This window comes from Protopterus annectens, chromosome 8.part1 (assembly GCF_019279795.1).
Source record: "Protopterus annectens isolate FY-2018-M chromosome 8.part1, PAN1.0, whole genome shotgun sequence".
NCBI lineage: Eukaryota > Metazoa > Chordata > Ceratodontiformes > Protopteridae > Protopterus > Protopterus annectens.
The window spans coordinates 544,954,439-544,978,424 of record NC_056742.1 but is presented as its reverse complement, the minus strand read 5'-3'; positions in this window follow the sequence as shown (position 1 = coordinate 544,978,424).

The following is a 23,986-nucleotide window of genomic DNA, read 5'->3' as shown; positions in this document are numbered from 1 at the left end:
CATCAACAATGTCTAGTACAGGAGGTATAGCCAAAGGCCTATGCTGAGGAAGAAAGAGGAAATCCCTAAGCCTCTTTTTGGATTCAGAAAAATCCTGACTTTCCCAGTGGAAATGCTCCCTTAAGGTATGTAAATTTCCCCAAAAGAAAAATCCTCAGGGAGAGAAGCAGAAGGAATGGAATCCTCTGCATCAGAGTCCTCATAAGTAGGTATGGACAAATCCTGTTCTTTAGAAGAGTCAGAAGAAACTGAGTCCTGTTCAGAAGATTCATAGTCAAGTTCAGCCATAGGCCTCTGACAAGGGGGGGGGGGTTGACTACCCCTGATTAGAGTCATTAAATCTTCAGCAATTTTGATCATTTGTTTTTTAGGCACAGGGGCCTGAACATGTGGCCTGGGCGTTTTTTTTAGACATAGATCAAGATTTTGACCTTAATATTGAAGGTGGTGTCAGCTTAATATACAAATCTGTAGGCCTGAATACACCCTCAGAAGCCGGTGCCTGCACAGCAGCTCCGGACCCATCCAAGGTAGAGACATCCACGGGTTCCATAGGTGAAGCATCTCGCTGCATACTGGACTCCAAAAGGGTGTCAGTAGGGGCCTGTGAATCAGAAGTAGCGGGTATCAGAGGCTGCGAAAGCACCTCACTGAGTACCGACGAACTGGCGACTGGCTTAAGAGAAGTGTCATCAGCAGTTTTGGACCTCAACGGCCTGTCTCTGTCTTTTTCTTTGCGTTTTTTTGAGATTCCGGTAGTCTGATGACTAACCAACGTCATTTCTGAATAATTAAACAGAGAACCGAAATATTTAGAAGCAAAAATGTACCAAAGACGGATAGTGCGCCGATTAAATAAAGCACAAAACCGACAGCAAGGTACATCGTGGTCAGGGCCTAAGCAAGGAATGCAGTACAAATGAAAATCCTTATGAGGTATTTGCTTCCAACAAGTAATACAATTATTAACTTTTACTGACATCGGTAAGGAGCAAGAAGAAGTTTCCCCAATGGGGTACTTAGCTTTTAGTTGAAGACTTCGGTTCTGAAACTCGAAAATGGAATTTTCAGGAGTCAGCCGATCGGCACTTGCAAACTGCTTCTGCTTCGGGCACCGTGCGGCAAGAAAGACTGATGTAATGGTTTCAGCTGAATGTTTTATACCTCTGATGACCTGACGTCATGGAAGAAGGGACAGCAACCAACGCAGGACCCAAGACTTTGTTAATCAGGCTGACTGAGGGCAACCTGCCAGCAGATTACCCAAATGTAATGACTGCAACAGTGAAACATGAAGAACATCCATACAAATGCAGGTTTTGTAAAACAGAACTAGAAACAGTCACACGTCTTGTTGCGGAGTGTGATACACTAATGGCAGAGGGTTTGTATACTTAAAGGCATAATAACATGGCAAGACTGTTGCATTGGAGATGTGCAAACACTACAATAGTGAAGTAACTCAGAACCATTGGAAACATGAGCCACAAGGCATTACGGATGATGAACTTTACATCAAATGGGATCAGACCCGGATCCAGCAGTAGGCAACATAGGCAATCACCTAGGGGCCCAAAAATGGGAAAAATTAAAAATAAATATTTTTTTAATGCAAGGATGTAACTTTTTTTTCGGAATTTGGATTAGGATACAAAGACTCCAAACTGTTGAATGAAAATTGCAATGTGGATGCGTCAATGTGCATACCATTAAGTGGGTGCATTGGTCTGTCCCCCCTCCTGAGGATTTAATAGTTCAGTCGGTTCAGGGTCCAGCGTCAGGTCAAGCAGGTGCAGAGAAGCAGGTTTAACATTATCCGTTAAACTGCTACCGTGTTGTATTTGTTTTACTGCTGCTAAAACGGCTGATCCTGATGAGACTTGCGCCCTGTAAGTTAAGTGTCTTTACTGGTACTGTTAGAGAAATAGTGTTTTGTATGTTTTGGATACGGTTTTTGCATGTGTGTAAAGTGGTACAGGGAGCTATTAAGGCAAATTATGTTTACTAGTGATTTTTTTTTTTTTTTTTTTTTTTTTTTTTTTATGCAGTTGGAAAAAGGAAAGTCTTCCTTTTTTATTTGGCTTACTGAAGGAAACAGCATTTCAACAAAACAAGTATGATTAACAAATGTTTTTTCAACTAAATACATCCTGATGACTTGTGTTCACAGCCAATAGTAATATATTCATATATATGTATTTGTGTGTCTCTAGACATAGTGTGTTTTTAAATACGAGAGAGTTTAATGTCTACTACTTTATAAATATTTGTAAAAAAATTTTACATTTCATATACAATTTAATGTCTTATAGACATCTTGCAAGGTTTTATGCCTCTGACCTGGGGCATAACTGAAAAAGGTCCTCAGACAAGCACACTTGCCTGGTTGACAAATGCAAAGTAAATAAGCAAATAGATAATCCTGTCTTAGGATCTGAAGGATTCAGTTAAATAAAAAAAACATGCATTTTTCTCTTCGAGTCTCTGTATCTCTATTCTGTTAAACTTCTACCCTTATCTAGACTGTCTCTCACCTTCTCTTATCGGAATCGTGATAATTCTGAAGTCTTGCTCTCCCACACTGCTGTCATCCCTCCACTCGTCTGTCATATCCCCAGCCCCCTTCTCCTGCACCTATTTCCCTGTTCTTGTCATTATTAGACTCCTTGCAATTCCTAAGTCCTGCTGTCCATACACTCCCACCTTCTCATCTTTTTCTAACACACTTTCTCACTCCTTTAGCATCACCTATTCCTTCCTCAGACTGCTTTCTTCATGAAGTCTACTATTTATTTTTGTACTTGGTTTTCACCAGGTTCATTCTGCTGGGCATGGCTTAGGTTCAGGAGACAAATAAGGCAGCATTCATACTAAGGGTAAAACATTAGTTGCTCTAATATTCATCTGACTTGATTTTGGTACATGAAATCTCTGATGTCAGCTAGGTGATTACATCTCCACTGTCATTCAACATGCTTGTGTATTTGTGTTTTCCTTGCATTATTTCATTGCTGCATTTGTTTTTGTTTAGTGTTATTGGACATGGTGTACTAAAAGAACAAAGGACAGCTTTTGGTCTGTAAATAATCATAGCTATGATGTTATACAATTGTTGCGGTTTTTAAATTTACCCACTTTCTTCACTGTCAGACTACTTCTGGCATATTCCTAGCTCTATACTTGTTTCTGTGTCTGTAGTTAGGTTTATATTTTGACATCCTCATCTTTGGAATACATTTGGTTTGAAAATCCATGGAGATTTTGATTTTTTTAACCAACATATTTTTACAAGATTGTATAGTAAGCCAATTATTACTTTCTAAACAATGTCTTTGAAGAAGATAACCTGTATCATGTGATTTATTTCCAATTAAGAATTGATGTCAAAAGATTAAAATTTGCATCTCATCTAGAATTCTGTTTATATTAAAAGTTCCCAAACATCCTGCAGTATTTCATATGGGGAACAATAAAAACAACAGATTTTTAACTAAACAATTAACAAATTTATAAGGATGTAATCAGTGAAAGGAGAGGAACAGTATTTTTTTCTTTTCATTTAAACACAAGTCTTTCAAGATACAGTAAAATGTATTAACTCCAAACTTAGAGAAAGATTCTACAACACAGCTGTTATTTACTAATCTTACATGAATGGATTTCCAAAGTTGACTGCTAAGAGGAATTTAACCATAGAGGTACTAAATTGAGAATTATGGATTTCACATATAATTCAACATTTGGAAAACTTAATCCACCTTCTTTCCAACTTTTAACATCCCAATCAAAGGATATTCTTGGTTTATTGGGGAACCAGAGAAAATTAAGAAGAATAGGAGTTAATTTCTTAAAGATTTGTTTAGGAGAGAGAATAATTAGTGATTGTAGATAGAAAAAGTATTTAGTAGGATTATAATTTTTGGATCTATATTACAAGATCGAAACTTCAGGTAGTCTAATACCTAAAGCTAGATCTGTAAATATGGAAAGTTGAAAACCGTGAACGGCCACTTCCGCAAATTTTTCGTCTGGGAAAAAATTTCCTTGGCCGTTATGTGAAGTTTGCCCTTTTCTTCAATGTAGAGTGATCTCAGAGTTGGTATATTTAGTTGGGGGGTGTAGGGGATTTGGGTTTAAAAGTTTTTTGTTTTTTTTATATGGCCAAGCAAATTCTTTCCCTGTGTGGAAGTGGCTGTTTGCAGTTTTTAGGTTTCCATATTTACAGATCGAGCTTTAGGTATTCGACTACCTGAAGTTTCGATCTTGTAATATAGATCCATCATTTTTATTTAAGTAAGTCTATCTTCCATTGTAAAAAAAAAAATTGATCCAATTAGTAATTATTTTAATAAGTGTCTATTAAATTACAAATATTCATTTCTCAGAAAAGGCTTACAGAAGGAAGAAAAGCATTTATGTTGATTGTAAGTTAATTTAATAGAATACAATACATTAATTTTGTTTTCAGAGGAAAGGTTAATCTGATGACCTTTAGTAATAAAGTTCCAGAAGTTTTGTTTTGGATTAACTTTGTGGATTATTAAGTTTTTATAGAGCATTTCTGATGCAATTTAACTTGCTAATTTGCAGTGAATCAATCGATATTTTGTCAGAGGGTGCCTTGTATACCAGACACAGCTCACCTCTTAGAAATATGTAGGATACAGAATACAGTGACAGGGCTTTGAGTGGGTCCATGTAAAACATGAAGTTCACGCCTTTGATCCTTTTAGTAAGGTATCTCTCTTGGCTTTCCAGTTGTTCCATGTGTCTGGACAAATACATGCCAAAGGAGGCATTATATTCAATGAATGAACTAAAGAAGGCTGAGTAAAGAGAGACAATGACATCCCTAAATCTAGACACAATCCCTTTATTTACAAGTTATGCAATATAGAAGAACTTTCTTACAACAATGGACACATGGTCAAAAGCTACATCACTGTCCACATGCTGGTCAAAAGTTAAGCATTGTCTACACAAGTTTTCAAATCCTGAACAAATGGGTCAACTCTTAGGGGTGTATTGTTAATGTGCTAGCTCCCTGGAATAAATGACTTCCTAAAGGATACAATAATGCACTTTTTTGGCATTTAATTTCAGTCCATGATTTTTGCACCAGTTATTTAATCGCGACAAACCTTCCTGCAGGATGGCAAGTCATTTGTGGATTCAATAACTACTCCTAGCTTGCAGTCATCAGTAAACTTAGTCAGAGCCCTTTGGAATTGGCTTTTACTTCAGAGAAGTAGTTACCAAACAAGAGAGGTCCCAGCATAGAACCCTAGGGGACTCCATTGGAGACTTCTCTTTGAGGATACAACTCCCCTGTTTTGATTTCCTGCCTCTTGTGAGCCAGTTGGCAATCCAGCAGGTGATAAAGGGGTTTATTACCAATTTACTTAGCTTTTCTACTATGCTTGAATGGGGAATTGTGTCAAAAGCTTTGGCCAGGTTAAGGTATGCAGTGTGTAATTGCCTTCAACCACTGCTTTGGTGACCTTTTCAAAAAAAAACAAATCCACAATGCTGAGTAAACATAACATGCCCTTGACAAATCCACACAGCTGGGTCCAGTGTTTGAAGGATCTTTTTGTGGAACTAATCAATCAGAAGGACAAAGTCTTTCTGTGGATTTGCATAGGAGGCTGGTCAGACTTATGGGTCTGTGATAGGTCCTTCCTTATACACGGAAATTACTGTAGATGTTCTACATTAACTTGGTACAAAACCAGGTATGGAGACTATGATTAAACAGTGTTAGGGATGCCACTAAATCATGCTTCATGCTATTTAAGATGCATCCAGGAATACTATCAGGCCACATTTATGCAGTATTTTTAGTTTTTAACAGCACTTTTAGGACTTTGTCTTGTATGACAGCTGGAGGCAAGCCAGTTTCAGGTATATCTTGAGGGAGAAACAGAGGGAACAGAGATATAAGTTAGAGTCAAATTTATCAGCTTTTTTTCTGTGATAAGGGCTATAACATTCTGGGAATTACTCCTTACTTTTAGTTAAAACTCTTTCCTTTTCATTATAAAGTGTGTTGATATTATAGTTCCACCATGTGGGTTTGTTTCTGGGGTTTATCCTGCACTTGCTTCTAACAGGTATAGTGTGGTGGTGTACATTTCTACATATTTAGTCCTCAGAAACCACAAACCTATAGCAATAATGTCTCCTCTGTCCAAAAAAACCTGGAAAGATGTGCATATTCACAGCTCATTAAATTGTATTACAGCAAACAACCTTTTCTTTCTAACATAGCACAGTTTCAGGCCTAACCACAATATAACCACTGTCCTGCTCAGCTTGAATGACCTAGTTATTCACACTAAATCTGCAGCAAACCTGACCTCCAAACACTTTCTTGAAAGGAGTAAATTTGCCATCAGACCCTCCTAGATAAGCTCTCTTCTTTTGGCCTTGATGTTAACTTCACTTCACTAGCACAATAGCTCCCTAGCAGACCAAGAAAGTACAGTTTTGTACCTACCATAAATGTAGATGTTCGAGTGCTAATACAGCTGCAGTCATAACAGATGGGTTCTCCTGCCGTCAGGCAGGTCCTCGGTCGGCCGAATTCCAAAGTCTAGGCCCGGCGTCGGTTGTCGTCGCTTCTTCCCTGACGTCAGTGCGACAGGGGTATAAAGGAACCAGCCGACGCCATTTTCTTCAGTTTTTCTTGCCCCAGATGTCAGGTGCCCCCAGAAGGAAGGCAATACATAAATTTGTGTAATAATGCAATGCAATATAATCAAAATACAGTAGTTGCAAGCAAATACATCATAAATGAATACCCCAATCAGGTTGTATGAGGATGTGTTAGCCTATAGGCCTGTCCCAAGAGGGGAAGGAGGGAGGGAAACCTGGACTGCAGCTGCATTAGCACTCGAACATCTACATTTATGGTAGGTACAAAACTGTACTATGTTCATCGTGCATACAGCTGCAGTCATAACAGATGGGTAGAATCCCAAAGCTAAGAAAGGGGTGGTAGGCACTAGGTGGAACTAGAAGGAGGCAAAATGCCCTGCAAGACTGCAGTGGCAAAGCCTGCTCTAGATTTGGAGTATAATGGTAGGTTGTAGTGCTTGGAGAAGGTATGCACAGAACTCCAAGTGGCTGCTTCCAAAATATCCTTGGTAGGAACTCCTCTGAGGAAGGCTGCAGAGGTGGCTGTGGCCCTGGTGGAATGAGTTCTAATGCCTGTAGGTACAGTTTTGCCATGAAAGGAATAGCAAAAGCGTATGCAGTGGGCTATCCATTTTGAGATTGTCTGTTTGGAAATTGGCTTTCCTTGAGCTCCTACCGCATAGGCCACAAAGAGCTGTTCCGATTTTCTGAAAGGCTTTGTTCTGTCCAAATAACGCAGTTGTCTGTGGATGCCCAAGGAATGTAGTAATCTCTCCCCTTTGTTTTGAGAATTAGGATAAAAAGTAGGTAAATGTATGGCCTGATTTAAAGCTACCCTGGATACCACTTTAGGCATAAAGGACGGGTTGGTTCGTAAGGAAACTCTGTCCTGATGGAAGATGATAAAAGGCTGGACAGCCATGAGAGCCTGTAGTTCTGAAACTCTACAAGCTGAGGTGATAGCCAGAAGCAAAGCTGTTTTCCAGGACAAATATTGCAAATCTGATGAGGCAGCTGGCTCAAAGGGAGGCAAGGTCAGTTTTTCCAGAATGAAATTAAGATCCCAAGCAGGTCTTGGTTGTTTCCTTGGAGTTCTTAAATTCTTAGCCCCTCTGAGGGACTGTCTTAAGAGAGGGTGAGAGAATAAAGGTGGATCAGTGTTGTATTCAGCAGAAATGGCTGAGGCATGGATTTTGATGGAGGAGAAAAAGTCCACTGCTTAGCAGTTCAGCCAAATATTGTAGTATTTGAGGTAAATTCAGTTTTCCAGGATCCTGGCCCTTTTTCTCATTCCAGACACAAAAACGTTTCCATTTTGCAGAATAAGCTTTTCTAGTTGATGGCCTTCTGGCCTCCAAAATGACATCCTGCACCTCCTTGGAGAGTAGGGCCTGTTGTGATGCCAAGGAATCTTCCATGCGGCTAGATTGAGTGTTTTTAGCTGGCTGTGAAGAGTTTTGAAGCTGTGCTGAGTCAGAAGAAGAGGCATTAGAGGCAGGGTCCACGGTGGGGAATGCGTCAGGCTCCTTATGAGTGGGTACCAGTGTTGCCTTGGCCAGTCCGGAGCAATGAGAATCATCTTTGGTCTGTCTGCTCTGGTTTTCAATAGAACTTTGGGCAGCAGAGGAAGAGGTGGGAAGGCATAAACTGTCATTGATGTCCAACTGAAAGAGAGCGTCCACTCTCCAGGCCTTTGGATGGAAGATCCTTGAGCATAATTTTGTCAATTGATGATTTTTGTGAGAGGCAAAGAGATCTATGTCTGGCTTTCCCCATTCTTGGGATTATTTCTGTAAAAACTTTTGGATGCAATTTCCATTTGTGTGGATCTGTCATATTGCTGCTTAGATTGTCTGCCAGCGTGTTTTCCTTGCCTGGCAAGTACTGTGCTTGTAGTTCCATTTGAAAGTCCATGGCCATGTTCCGAAGTGACATGGCCAGTCTGCATAGGGGGTAAGAATGTGTTCCTCCCTGTTTGTTTATGTACCACATAACTGTGGTGTTGTCCGTTCTTATCAATAGTTGACCTGGTTGTAGAAGGTCCTTGAAAGCTATAATAGCATTTATTACTGCTAGCATTTCTTTTTGATTGATGTGAGGGTGCTTTTCTTTTTGGGACCATTTGCCCTGAATGCACCGATCTGTCATGTGCGCCCCCCCAGGCGTAGTCAGAGGCGTCTGTTGTGGTGACTTGATTTGCTTGAGGCTTGCTGAATGGAAGACCTGCGTTTGTTTGACATGCTCGAGCCCACCACAGAAATTCCTTTTGCAGACATGGAATTAGTGGTATTATTGTTTCCAAACTGTGGCTGTGTTGAGACCATATGTTTTTCAGGTACCATTGCAGTTTCCTCATATGCAGCTTTGCACATGGGATTAGTAAGATGCAAGATGCCATGAATCCCAGAGCCTGCAGGATTTTCCTTGCAGTCAGCCTGGTGCAATTTGCTAGTGTTCTGAAGTACTGAATTAGTTTCCCCTGCTTCTCTGGCGTGAGGTAGGCCATCTGGGTGTTTCTGTCCAAATTGGCACCCAGGAAAATTATCTTCCGAGAGGGTATTTGCCTTGATTTCTTTTTGTTGACTGTGTATCCCAGAGAGTTCAACAACATTATTACATAAGCCAGATGTTTCAGAAGAATGTGCTTGCTGTCCGCTTGGATCAGGCAGTCGTCCAAATAGGTGTATATTTGTATCCCTTGAAGTCTGCAGTAGGCAATTACTGATGCCAGGCATTTCGTGAATACTCTGGGCGCAGTAGATAAGCCAAAGGGCAATGCAGAGAATTGATAATGGGTTGAACCTGCAAGAAATCTGAGGTACCTTCTGCAATTTTGTCTGATTGGGACATGCAGGTATGCCTCCTTGAGGTCCAATGTTACCAGCCAAGACTCCTTGCCCAGCATGGGAAGAAGTTCAAGAGTGAGCATCTTGAATTTTGGTACGAGTAGAAATGTGTTTAGGATGGATAGGTCCAAAATAGGTCTCCAATCTTTTCCCTTCCTTGGCACCAGAAATAGCCTGGAATAAAAACCTTGACCTTGTTCGTGCGTAGGTACCTCTTGAATAGCTTTCATGTTTATGAGATCTGTAATTTGCCTTTGTGCCTCTGCCCTTTGATTGTGTGGCAGGTTTGGCATGCCTCTCATTTTTGGAAGGGTGTGAAAACGGAATTTGTAGCCTCTGTTTATAATGTCCAGGATCCATTTGTCCTTTGTGACAATATGCCAATTTTTTGAAAATAATGCCAGCTTTCCTCCTAAGGGGCTGCCATTTGAGACTTGGTTGGCATGCAAAGGGGAAAGTCATTGGGTTTGCTTTCTGAAAGATTGCGAGTTATCCTCACCACCTCTTTGTGTAGGAGCTTGCCATTGTCTGCCTCTAAACGGTCCTTGGGATTGTCCTCTGCCCCTCGGGCGCCTGTATCTGCCTCTTTGGGGTCTGTCCGTGGCAGGAAAGGACCAGTTTTTGGAAGGCCAATTTCTACTAAAACGTGGGGGTTGTACCTGTAGAAATTCTTTCACAGTTTGCATTGATTTAGCCTTTTCCTCCATTTTCCTTAACACCTCCTCAGCATTAGCACCAAATAGTACATCCTTTTGAAGAGGGGCGTCTAGTAATTTAGCTTTGACATGATCAGGCAAGGCTTGTTCCTTGAGCCAGGCATGCCTACGTATGACTGATCCTGTAACAGCAGCTCTACATGAGGCCTCTAGAGCATCAAAACCACATTGTAAGGTATGCTTACCCACTTGTTCTGCACTATGCATCAAATCCTGCAACTCCTTCAAGTCTGGTTGTTCAGGTTGTGACATTTTACTTTTCAATTGTGATAACAAAAACTGTTGGTATTTTAGCATATGAAACTGACAGTTTAAGGCCCTCATGGATAAGGTAGCCGAGGTATATACCTTTTTCCCCCACCTTTCTAAGGATCTGGAGTCTCTCTCGGAAGGTAATGGATTTTTAGCAATGGAGGCCTTAACTCCCTTGGGGCCCTGTGAGATGGTTTCTGGGTCAGCAGCATGGCTTTTGTATAGAAATTGGTGTGAGTCAGGAACCCGGTAGTACCTGTCAGGCTTAACTGGAGCTGGAGGTAGAGTCCGGGTTAAGGCAAGCCTCCGAGTAAACATCATCTAGGATGTCCAAGACAGGAGGTATAGCCAGAGGCCTGTGCTGAGGTAGCAAGAGAAATTCCCTGAGCCTTTTCTTGGAATCTGAATAATCTTGGCCTTCCCAGTGGAAGTGTTCCCTTAAGGTATGCAAAGATTCCCCAAATGAGTAATCCTCTGGGGGGGGGAGACAGAAGGGATGGACTCCTCCGCATCAGAGTCTTCAAAAGGGGAGTAAGAATGTTCCTGATCATCAGAATGCTCTGAAATAATGGAGCCCTGATCAGAGGAGGGGGAATCTTCCTCCACTCTGGGCCTTTTGTCCGGTGGGGGCTGAGAACCTCTGATAAGAGTAATTAAATCCTCAGCCATTTTAAGCATCTGTTTCTTAGGCATGGGGCCTGGAGATGGGCCCTGTGTAGCTGGTCTCTTAGAGTGCATGGTTGCTTTAGACTTTGTGAAAGCCTTGATGGAGAAAGAAGAGGAAGGTCTGAAGACACCTTGAGTGGAGGTGGACCTGTCCACATTCTGAGTTTCAACTCCAAGAGTGGCTTCGGTATCTGTAGTCGGGGTGTGGGCCGAGGAGCCTGCGACCTCGGGCACAGGAGACACCGTCAAAGAAGTGTCGTCGGTAGTCAGGGGCTGCGTAGGTGCCTCGCTGAGAACCGGACCACGTGTAGTCGGCTTTGGCGTGGTGTCGGTAGAGGCCGCGGACCTCGTGTGTCGGTCCTTGTCTTTGCGTTTTTTAGACAAAACCGGAGTCGGAGTATCCGACGACATAGTATAGTTAAATGCTTTCCCAAAATAATGCTGGGCGAACTCCGCCTGACGCTTAATAGTGCGTTTGTTGAATGTAGCATAAAAGCGACAGACCGAGATGTCGTGGTCTGGGCCTAAACAAGGTATACAGAGGGAATGGAAATCCTTATGCGGTATTTGCTTCCCACAAGAAATACAATTATTAACTTTGTCTGACATCGGTCTGAGGCAAGAAAAGTTTCCCCAATGGGGTACTTAGCTTTTAAGAAGACTTCGGTTTCCAAATTTTCGTAATCTCAGGAGCTGGCCGACCGGCACTTGCGAACTGCTTCTGCTTCGGGCACCGCGCGGCAAGAAAGACTGGAGAAAATGGCGTCGGCTGGTTCCTTTATACCCCTGTCGCACTGACGTCACGGAAGAAGCGACGACAACCGACGCCGGACCTAGACTTTGGAATTCGGCCGACCGAGGACCCGCCTGACGGCAGGAGAACCCATCTGTTATGACTGCAGCTGTATGCACGATGAACATCAGGCACATGGCAATATTTGTCCTCATTTTTACCTGTCTCAGAAGGTGTTCCCCAAGGAGCTATACTTGGCCCCTTTCTATTTAACCGATTCATAAACAACATGCACACTGCCTCAAACCATGTGGCGGTAGCACAATATTCAGAGGAATCAATACTCACCTGCACAGACAACACCCTACCAATACTAAACCATCCAGCAATCATTATCCTCTGTAGTTTCAACTTCACTTACATCAAAAAGACTATTAACCTCATTCTATACATTTGCGAATAACGGTGTGGAAACAAAAACCCTTCACAGTTATTTTAATCAACAACCCAAAATGAGAAATGGTTACATATACAAAACTACTAAGCATGACCTTAGATGACCAGATGAAATTCGATCATGCATCTCAATTAACACCATTCCTCACTTATGTGCTTAGAGAAGAAAGAGCCACAGCTTATCTATTTCCAACATCCCCTATGGCTCCCCAGACTTTATCAAAACTCATCTCTATTAACGTAATTTGCCAATGTTTTGGAACTACCTTTGCACTAGAGCATGCAGCGATAAACTCCCGAACACCCCACCACACACCAATCAGGAAACGTTTTGCTCATCATACTTAAAATTAATTATAAACTTTAGGTTATCCCTGCACTAGGAAAAGCAGGGAAGTTTAACCTCAGTGATGTAGCATGGACTAGCATCTGTTGTATCCATAGACTTTGAGCAGGCTCCATGGTACCCCCATTAGAACCCCACCGATGTTTATAGACAGAGCTCACATTCTATGGTAACGTCACAACTGGAAAAGCTAAACTGTTTTGGGCTATGGTTTAATAAAATGTTTACAAACCTTTTAATTAAAAAAAGGAAAGGCTAGCTGGAAAATATTTATTTATTTACTTACTTACATTTGATTACCAGGAAAGTGTGACTGGGTAGAAACCCATTTTCATTTTAATGCCGCAATGTATATAGAACATTCAGGAAAACACCAAGTAAACTTGAACAATGCTAGAACAAAGTGGCAAAATTCACAACAATTCAGGAATACACTAAGTAAACTTGAACAGTGCTACAACAAAGTGGCAAAATTCACAACAATTCAGGAATACACTAAGTAAACTTGAACAATGCTAGAACAAAGTGGCAAAATTCACAACAATTCAGGAATACACTAAGTAAACTTGAACAATGCTAAAACAAAGTGGCAAAATTCACAACAATTCAGGAATACACTAAGTAAACTTGAACAATGCTAGAACAAAGTGGCAAAATTCACAACAATTCAGGAATACACTAAGTAAACTTGAGCAATGCTAGAACAAAGTGGCAAAATTCACAACAATTCAGGAATACACTAAGTAAACTTGAATAATGCTAGAACAAAGTGGCAAAATTCACAACAATTCAGGAATACACTAAGTAAACTTGAACAATGCTAGAACAAAGTGGCAAAATTCACAACAATTCAGGAATACACCAAGTAAACTTGAACAATGCTATAACAAAAGTGGCAAAATTCACAACAATTCAGGAATACACTAAGTAAACTTGAACAATGCTATAACAAAGTGGCAAAATTCACAACAGATAAGCACTACACAACTCAGCACTGCCTCACTCAAACAGCTGAGTTATCTTGAACAGACACACACTTCAATGTGCTCACAGTTATGGACAACACACAAGATGCTTCACTACCTTAAAAAATAAACATTAAAACACTACCATTCTGCCATACCATCCAATTAGAAACCTATGCTCCATCAAAAAATACATGTTCCACATAGCCAAATCAACACTGCAAATGATTCGTTATATTAAAACTATATAACAAATAACTGGAATTCTGTCCCAGCTCACTTGAGACAACAAAATAAAGGCATTTAAGTGTCAACTCCAACAACATGTCATGTATATTTGGATATGTACCCGTGTATCCCCATGTGAGACTCAAACGTACACCTTGAATATACCACCCCTGCCTTGTGGATCCCTAGGTTAAGCTAGATTTAAAATGCATAAAAACTCCAGTTCTTATTACAAATCTCATCCTTCAGACCCCATGTACTAGCAAACCTTCCCTCCTGTTCATTTGTTTTTTCCCTCTTACCTCCTTTTTTTCTGCAAAGCCTCTCATTGTTTCTCAATACTTGCCTTTCAAGATTTACTAAAGGGTACTCCCCTCTTCTTTTTACAAACCATTTCCTCTCCTAGACCTTGCATAGGTCATATGAATAAACTGGTGTCAAGTGAACAATCATTAATTGTAGATATATTTTTGTTCTAGCTTCATTATTGCAGCATTTTCTCTTCAGATACTTGGGATTCTGTTCTACCTCACCTACAGCATTGTACAACCTGTCGCATTTCAGTTGTCGTACACACCTTCGAGACAACTACTGTAAAAACTGTTTTCTTACGTATATATGATGAAGTTTTATCGGTCTGTAAATTTGATATAATTGTGGGAGCTTTTCTGCCCAGGTCTCTACTGAAAATGAGTTGCTCAGTTGGACTTTTACAGTAAATAAATGTCAAATAAATAAAACATAAATAATTGTCACTGAAAAGAGCTGTAAGTTTGCAAACTTTAATGAGCTATTTAAGTTTCAGAATTTTTATCTGAAACATCCCAAAAGTTATGAAACTTGTTTGTTGCCGTGGCAAGTTTATTTCGGTAATGGCATTATAAATGAAATGCCAAATTCTGGAATGCCATTTCCTCTCTCCTTAAGCCAGGCACCAAGGAAAATCCTTGCTCACATCTCAACAAGACATCCTAGGAAATAGCATCTCTTATTAACTCGTTCTTCATAAACTGTATAGCTGGCATTACTGCCAGCTTTCTTAATACTAGTAACATAAATAACACTTCTTCCACCAACCCCTCTCTCCCCTAACCCCCACCCCTTCCCTACGTCCAACTTTACACTCCAACCAGTCTACACCACATCTATAAAAAAGACTACTCTTAAAGGTCAAGCCCTGCTCAAAAGCTCCAGATAATCTACCACCCACTTTCCTAAAGGTCGCAGCTGAAGCCATCACTTACCCCATTAGTATACGGATAAATAGATCTATTCAGGAATCTTAAGTACCCAAATTGTGGAAAAAGGCCTACATTCTCCCTCTCCACAAAGGTGGCAAAAACAATGATATACCAAACTTCCGCCCTATTGCATCCTCTCACCAATCTCCAAGATACTGGAAAAATGTATCCACACTCGTATCATGCCCAATCTCATCCAAAACCACCACTTATCCCCATCACAGCATGACTTTCGACCTGGTTGCAGTACCACAACTGCCCTTATATCATTCCTCGACACAATTAAAGCCCGTGACTCTGGAAAAACTGTTGCTACCATACTCTTAGACCTCTCAAAAGCCTTTGATACCGTCTCCCACCCTTTGCTACTTTTACAACTCTCACTTTTGTCTCTCCCCCTCCACCATAAATTGGTTCTCTAGCTATCTTTCAGACAGGCAACAAGTCATCAAATGGCAAAACTCCTTTTCATCCTACCTGAATACCCCTACTGGAGTTCCACAAGGGAAATACTTGGCCCCCTATCATTCAATATCTTTATTAACTTCCGCAACTCCCATCTCCAATGCCGATGTAATTCAGTATGCAGACCATTCAACAACAGTCTGCTCTGCCGACTCAATTTCCACTCTATTACTTAAAACACAATCTACTGCGGTGGTGGTGCTGCGGTAGCGTTGTCGCCTCACAGTAAGACGTCCTGTTCGATTCTCAGCTAATGAGTCTTCTGTGTGGAGACGTGCGTGAATGGGCACACCTTCGTTGAAGGTTGTGTCAGGGCTGGCAACTTGGTATGTAAAAATCTACTGCCAATCATTAGCAGACCGGAGTTCCGCTGTGGCGACCCCTAACCAGGAAAAGCCGAAAGATGCAACAACTTAAAACACAAACTGCCTTCTCCACCACTGAATCCTGGATGATCAGCAACTACTTCGCACTAAACCCAAACGAAACTAAAATAATGATTTTCACCCTATCCAAATCTACCACAATACACAAAGAGGTTTTCAAAATCTATAGCCAAAATAAATCCCTAATAGAAATCGTCCCACACACAAAACTACACAGAGTAGGTATAGATGAACAATTAAAATTTGATATCCATGTAGAACAAAATACCAAAAGAAACATCAAAAACTTGAATTGCTTTACAGACACAACCAATACCTAACCCCCTCCTCTAGAAAATCCCTTGCATCCACCTACCTTCTCCCATGTATGGTTCCCCTCTACTTAACCTCCAAGCCTCCCTAAAAGCCAAGCTGGAAACCCACTACAACAAGATAACTAAATCTGCAATAAATTCCTTCCACCACTGTAATGCGCTTCGATCACTACAATGGCTGGAACTACCACAGAACCTTGACTACTTACAACTTACTACCGCTCACAAACATCTGCAAACCCTCTGACTGCCCATCCCTTAATTCCATCTTCATTTCCTACCTCCCTAATAGGTCCCTTCGATCTGACAACAAGACTATACTCCTGGTTCACAAGCCCAAACGACCTCCTGGACAACTTATCTTCTCTTTCTCCCTAGCCAAAAAATGGAACACACTCCCATTATCCCGAAGGACTATCCATAGCCCGGTCCATTTTAAATCTTCTCTACACTCTTACCTCTCCACTACCTGGAGCTCTACTTGCTCCCAATCCTCTACCAACTCCCTCCCTAAACTTTTTAACTCTTCCCTATACTTGCCTCATTAACCAATAAACATACTTAAATTCCTGTCTAGCATCCATTAAAAAAAAACATGGTCTATTTGCTGATCAAACAAAGTCTATAAATGGCCAGTTCCTAAAACTTGATCTGTAAATACCAATGCATATTACTTTCCATGTGTTTTTCAATTTCTACAGGTTACAATGTGTTAAAAGATCTAATATTGCAATTGTTTAACTCTACTTTATGATTCTATTGTTTTCTACTTGAGTAACCTCTATATTACTGTGGAGCACTTAAGTCTCGCCACAACAGGTACAAGTATGACTGTGATATTGCCCATGTTGGTATGAATGACTTGAGACGTACCTCCCTGGACTATATGAAGAGACATGACTGAGATCACAGTATGTGCTCCAGGCAGGTATGACCCTAGTCCTGGGCAGCATCCTACCTTCACCAAGAATGATGCCACAATACCAACAAAAAATTATAGGACTTCAACAATTGGCTTAGTTTCTGGTGTCTTTCCAAAGGGATCCAATATCTGTCTGCCTGGGATGACGTGGTTGACAAGCCTTGATGCTTTGCCAGAGATGGCCTCCACCCGTCATCCCTGGGGTTCTGGATCTTGGCCAAAGTCTTGCCTCTCCCATTGTGCCTTTTTAGGCTATGTCCCAAAGACAAATCTTCCAACATGAGAGATCTGTCAAAAAGCAAATTAAAGGTCATGCTGTTCAATGCTAGGAGCCTTAATCTGAAAATGTATTCACTGGAGGCTCTCCTCACACTGGAAGATGCCTATGTCTGTGCAGTCACGGAAACTTGGTTCAGGGCTGCAGAGAGCACCCCTGCCTTACCAGGATATACCTCATTCCACACATTCCGATCCAAAAATGAGGTCAGAAAGACTAAGGGTGGTGGAGTCTCTATCTTCATTAAAGACAGCACACCTCCTGACTGGTTTACCAGCATGACGCACTGGAATTACTCCAGGTGCAACTGACAGTTGGCAAGACACCCATCCAAGTTATAGCCAGCTATAGAGCCCCTTCCATGTCTCAGAACACCCACTTCTCCTACCTGGACCTACTTGACTCCATCAAGGTACCCCCTAACACCCTGATCCTTGGGGACTTCAACTACCCCACCATAGACTGGGTGAACTATCCCTGCAATAATGCACTCACCCAACAATTCCTTGACTTCATCAGCTCTAATGCACTAGACCAGCTGGTCTCATCCCCCACAAGGGGAGATAACATACTGAACTCTGTTCTCAACAACATGTGCGATCGCTGCACCACTCCCATAGTATGTTCTTCCCTGGTGAGATCAGTCTGTCTCATTCGAGTTTCTATCCCACCCAGCCCCTCCCCAGCTGTAATCAGGCTAAAAACTTCTCAAAAGCTGACTGCAACCTCCTAAGGGAGGGTATCAGCAACTTCACAAAACCACCCCCCCCTCAGATGATGCAGACAACTATGTTGAACAGTACACCAGTGCAGTATACAAGCACCTGTACAACTGCATGGACTCAGCCATACACAATAGAACTAAAACCTGCTCCTCAAGGAAACACAAACCTGTTTGGTGGACATCTTCTATCAACAGGCTTTACAACAAAATGAAAAAAAAGTGTTATCCAAGGGTAAAAAGGAAGAAATTCCAAATCAAATAATCTCCCTCCTCTGCCTTAACAAGCAAATTAGATCACCAGTGAAAAACTTCAAAGCCAATTATGAGTTGAAACTAGCCTCAGAAACAAACGGAAACCAGAAGTCCTTCTTCAGTTACATTAGGAACTTCCATGAAAAAGCCCAAGTTTATTCCGAATTAGTACGTAATGGTACCACTTACACTGATCCTGCTGACTTAGCCAACCTGCTAGCTGATATGTTCAGCACAAACTTAACCCTCTTATCGCTCCCCAGGCCCAGTCGACATCCCCGATACTTGTCCCACTCCTCATATCTCTGTAGATCAACTGTTAAAGCCCTATCCAGGGAAAAGAACACAGCTTCTATGGGACCAGATAATATCCCAGGCTGTATTCTGCACCATCGCCAGCAAGAACTAGCTTCATCACTGAGCACCCTATTCAACCACAGCCCAATTACAGGCTTCATTCCAGCAGAGTGGAGAACCGCCATTGTCATCCCCTTGCACAAAGGTGGTGCCACTACTGATCTGGAAAACTATCACCTCATTAGCTTGACAAGTCTGATCTGTAAAGTCATAGAGCTTATTATGGATCTCAAACAAGGACAAGGGCAATCTCCAAACACTCAACCCCACCCAATTCGGATTAGTCAGGGGCAGATCTTGCCTGTTGAACCTGGATAACATCTTTGAGACTGTCACCAAAGTCCTGGATGAGGGAAAGTCAGTACATACAGCTTACCTTAACCTGGCCACGGCCTTTGACACAATCCCCCACTCGGGCATCATCGAAAAGCTAACACAACTTGGTGCTATTCCCCATCTCATCAGATGGGTGGTCAACTAGCTCACAGATAGGACCCACAAGGTCAAAATAGGCAGTGCCACCTCCGACAGAAGACCTGTCACTAGTGGTGTTACCCAGGGATCTGTCCTGGGACCCCTACTGTTTGGCATCTACATCTGCTTCTCAGAGGTCCAGGCAAAGACAAAGGGCCTGTGGGTGACCAGGTTTGTAGATGACTGTAAGTTGGGCGCTGTCACTGACTCCCCAAATGATGTCAACATACTGCAAGTGGGTCTCACAGCTACAAATAACTGGTGCTAAAGTCATGGCCTTAAGTTAAACGCAAACAAATGTATCATCATATCATTGGACAAAAGCACGGCCCCTGCTGATGATCACATCAATGGCAACCCCCTAAGCACACAACCCATGGTGAATGACCTGGGTACTCAGGCTGACAACAATCTCACATTCGACCATCATGTGGCGGCAGTGGTCAGAAAAGCCTTTTACTTGGTTCATCTCATAAGTAAAGAAATGGCATCCAGAAAAATGGAGTTTATTACACCTCTGTACTCCTCCCTCATTAGACCTATAATGGAGTACAAGCCCCCTTTAGTATGTACCTCTCCAAACACCTGCACCAACTGGAAAGGCCACAGAAATACCTCACAAAGAGAATCCATGGCATCCAACACCTGTCCTATGTGAACAGGCTCAAATCACTATCACTTTACTCAGTATCATACAGATTGCTCAGAGGTGATCTGTCTCACCTACAAGGCAATATCGGATCCTGCCCTACTAGAGATGCTCCATATCCATAAGTCTAACTCCTCACACATTACCCGCTCGATAAGCCTAAATGTAATATGAGACCTCAACAAAACCTGATGGAAAGATAGGTGCGTCTCCAAGAGGCTCCCCCGTCTCTGGAATACACTTCCCATACATGTCAAACAAACAGTACCTCACTGACCCTCTTCAAGCGCAACCTTGATGAGTGGATGGGGAAACCACAGTCACAGGGGTTCTACCTTTGTCCCTCATTGACAGGGGCGACAAGTGCTGACTGAGATTTCTTTTTTGGGATAAACTCATGGCTAGGCTTGAAATGGCCCCAGGGCTATTAGCCTAGTAACCTCCTTTGATTCTATGATCCAAACCAAACAGTAAAATGGTCACACAGACAAATGAATCAGTAAAAGCTACAAGAAAAAAATCTAGCTAAGCTAGAATTTTCACTGTGTAATTACTTAAAACTCCTGTGATAGAGGCTCATAGGATATATGCAAATGACCTGTTAAGAACGTTAAGTGTTTCAGCTATATGTCCTCTGAATGTTCAGGACTTGTTACTTTTTTCTTTTTAAATCTTTATGGATATATTCAGGCCAATAAAGCCAAACCCCACTAGCTGTGGACATGCAGGTTTCGGCTTTCTTACATCATCAGAAACTTGAGTCATATAGTCGAGACTATATGTATGAGTTTCTGAAAACTCAAATGTAAAAAAAAACATCTATGTTTTTGCAGGTGGGCAAGCACCCCTGCACCCCCCACAGCCCCAGCATATTATGTACACCAACTCAGACTATGCATTACAGTGAGGAAAAGGGTAAATTCCCCAATAAACTATGTCTTTGTAGTACACTGAGAATCAGGGAATTTATCCTTTTCTCCACCTGTAGTGCAATTTTTTTTTTAAACCTTTGAGTTTTCAGAAAATCAAACATATGGTCTCAACCATAAGACTTTCCAAGTTTCCAAAACACTATAATATAATAGGAGATGCACACAAAACAAACACACAAAACAAACACACAATGAAAACTGATGAATCTGTTAGCTACCTGCGCATCAGACTTGTTCCATTCATGGAAGAAAGGTAAACCTTCACATTCACCAACAAGTCCCTACTCCCATAGTGTTTTCAAAATCCAACAACCTGATGCTGTTTTGCAAAAAAGTCATTTAATGGGGCAAAACTGTCAAACTAGAAATACTCCAGCAGAACAAAAACAGTAATTTTTCATTCATTTCTTAACCAAGCAAGACCACTGGACAGAAGCATCCCTTTTCATGCAGGACTCAAACAAATGTCTTGCCATAGGACTTCCTCAGAGTCGCACTGTATGCAAATGGAGGGAGAATAAATTAAACCCTGTATCATCTGGGTTACAGTAAGAAGCTCATTAACGACTAAGGGCATTAATCCTCTGTGCTGCCAAACAACAAAAAGCAATATCAAAAACCACAAATACACAATCTCAAGCAGAATACTACAACAACAAAAAATAATTATAAAAGTAAACAAATCACGACTACTGCTCAAATTAAAAAAATATTTGATCTGCTGTGGTGACCACTAACGGGAGCAGCCGAAAGAAGTAGTAACACAAGCACTAAAAAATTCAAATTTAAGTACACTGACTAATAAAGGAATAGTAAAATACATCCAAGAAGGTAAATAAATAATGATAATAAAGCTGTAAAAAGTGAAAATATAATTTCCACAAACAGGAAATTAAGCACTGGAGGAAGAGACAGACTGAACTACAAGCAGCAGAAAAAAGTCATCACCAACAAGAAGAGAAAGACGGTCTTAATATAGGAGTCAAGTTAAACATACACACACACACACACACACACACACACACACACACACACACGAGAAAGAATCTGCGCTACATAAAAGAAATTTCTTAAGACAGCAAATATATAATGATTGAAAATTAGGTCAGCGTCCATGCAAGTTCCCTCAATGTGGTAGTTCCCCATGATCTCAAAGGATAGGATACTGCATTTTTTGGTATCTCGTCTCAGTCCATGATGTTGGCACCAATTATTTGTTTGGGACAAACCTTCCTGCAGGATGGCAAAGTCATTTGGGGATTCAATGACTGCTCCTACTTTGCAAACCTATGACAGAGCCTTTTGGTACTGGCTTTTACTTCTGAGTAGATGCCAAACAGGAGAGGTCCCATAATGGAACCCTGGGGGACTCCACTTGTGACTGGTCTCTATGTGGAGATAGCTAATCCTATTTTGATCTCCTGTGTCATGTTGGCAATCCAGTGTGTGATGAAGGGGTTTACTCCCAGTTTGTTTACTTTTCTACTATGCTTGTGTGGGATATTGTCTCAAATGCTTCACTAGGTCAAAGTGTGTAGTGTGTACCATTTTACCTTCACCCATTGCTTTGGTGGCCTTTTCAAAAAAGTTCACCAGATTGAGTAAACATGACCTGCCCTAAACTAATCCAAACAGACGGGTCTAGTGTTTGGAGGTTCACTGTGTCCGTATTGAATAGTTCCATAAGTCTTTCCATAATTCTGCATATGAAACTGGTCAGACGTATTGGTCTGTAAATGCCTGGGTCTGAGGAGGGTCCTTCCTTATGCAGGACAGGGAGCATAACAGTCTGCCAGAAGAGTCCCTTAAATAACTAACTAATCTGAAAAATTCAGGCCAAATTTCCACACATATAAAAAGTTATAGAAGTCTGCACAGCTAGCTAGTTAAAGAATGGGCAGTTACAGTATTTTTGTAGGGTATTTTAACGTAAAGTAGGTTAACTGCCATTCATAAACTACCAAATTTAAAATTTGAAGTGTAAAAAACAAATGGCCACATTTTAAATCCAATAATGGATAAGGGGCTGTTCTAGAAAGATTACGGAGCCCAAAGGGCAAGTGCCTTACAGTCCTTGGACGTACGATGATAACTACACTATGAACACCTCCCTCGTGTACAATTTTATATATACATACATATATATATATATATATATATATATATATATATATACACACACACACACACACACACACACACACACACACACACACACACAATAATTTTATGCATTTAACAGTCTCTGAGCATGCAACTAAGTTAAAACCAGATTATTGTACCTCCTGCTAATATTATATTTTAACTAAGAGACTGCACAATACTGGGAAATTGGCATATTCCCCAACTAAAGTAATGTAGCAATCTTGCACATCTGTCAATCGGTTTAGTCGATCAAACTGTATCATATAAACAGATGTAGATTTTAAAATGACAAACTAAATTATTGGCACATATATATATATACAAAGACCCCAATATATATAGATATTGGGTGGAGAGAGAGAGAGATAATCTATGTGTGTGTGTGTATGTGTGTATATGTATATATATATATATATATATATATATATATATATATATATATATATAAATATAAACACACACGGATTCCCTTCACAAGCTCAACGTTTCAAAACTTTGAACTCCAAATGTTCAAGACCATAGGAGTGACATTTTTAAACTTTAAATGTTCTGAATGGAGATAGACGTACGGAACAGGAAATGTACTGTTTTCCTCACTGTAGTGCGATTTCGGAGTTGGTATATTTATTTAGCAGGGGGTGTACAAGGGCTTGGACCCTGCAAAAACGTAAAAAAAAAATTTTTTTTTACTACAATTTTTCAGTTTCAAAATATTGGTCTTATGGTCTCAACCATTTGCAGTTCGAAGTTTTGAAACTTTGAGCCTGTGAAGTAGATCCACATACATATACACATAGAGAAAAAATGTAATTTGTTAACTGGGGTACAGCACTGATCAGTTGTGATCAACTTCAGTCTCAGCCTGGGGTAAATAATAGGACCACATACATAAGCCTGGTATGCAGAAGGCTGAGGTGGGAGTATAGAAGCAATGGAGACTAACTGGACAGTTAGGGGAAAGTAGGGATATTAGTTGATTTAAGTTGCGTTACCTGTTGGAT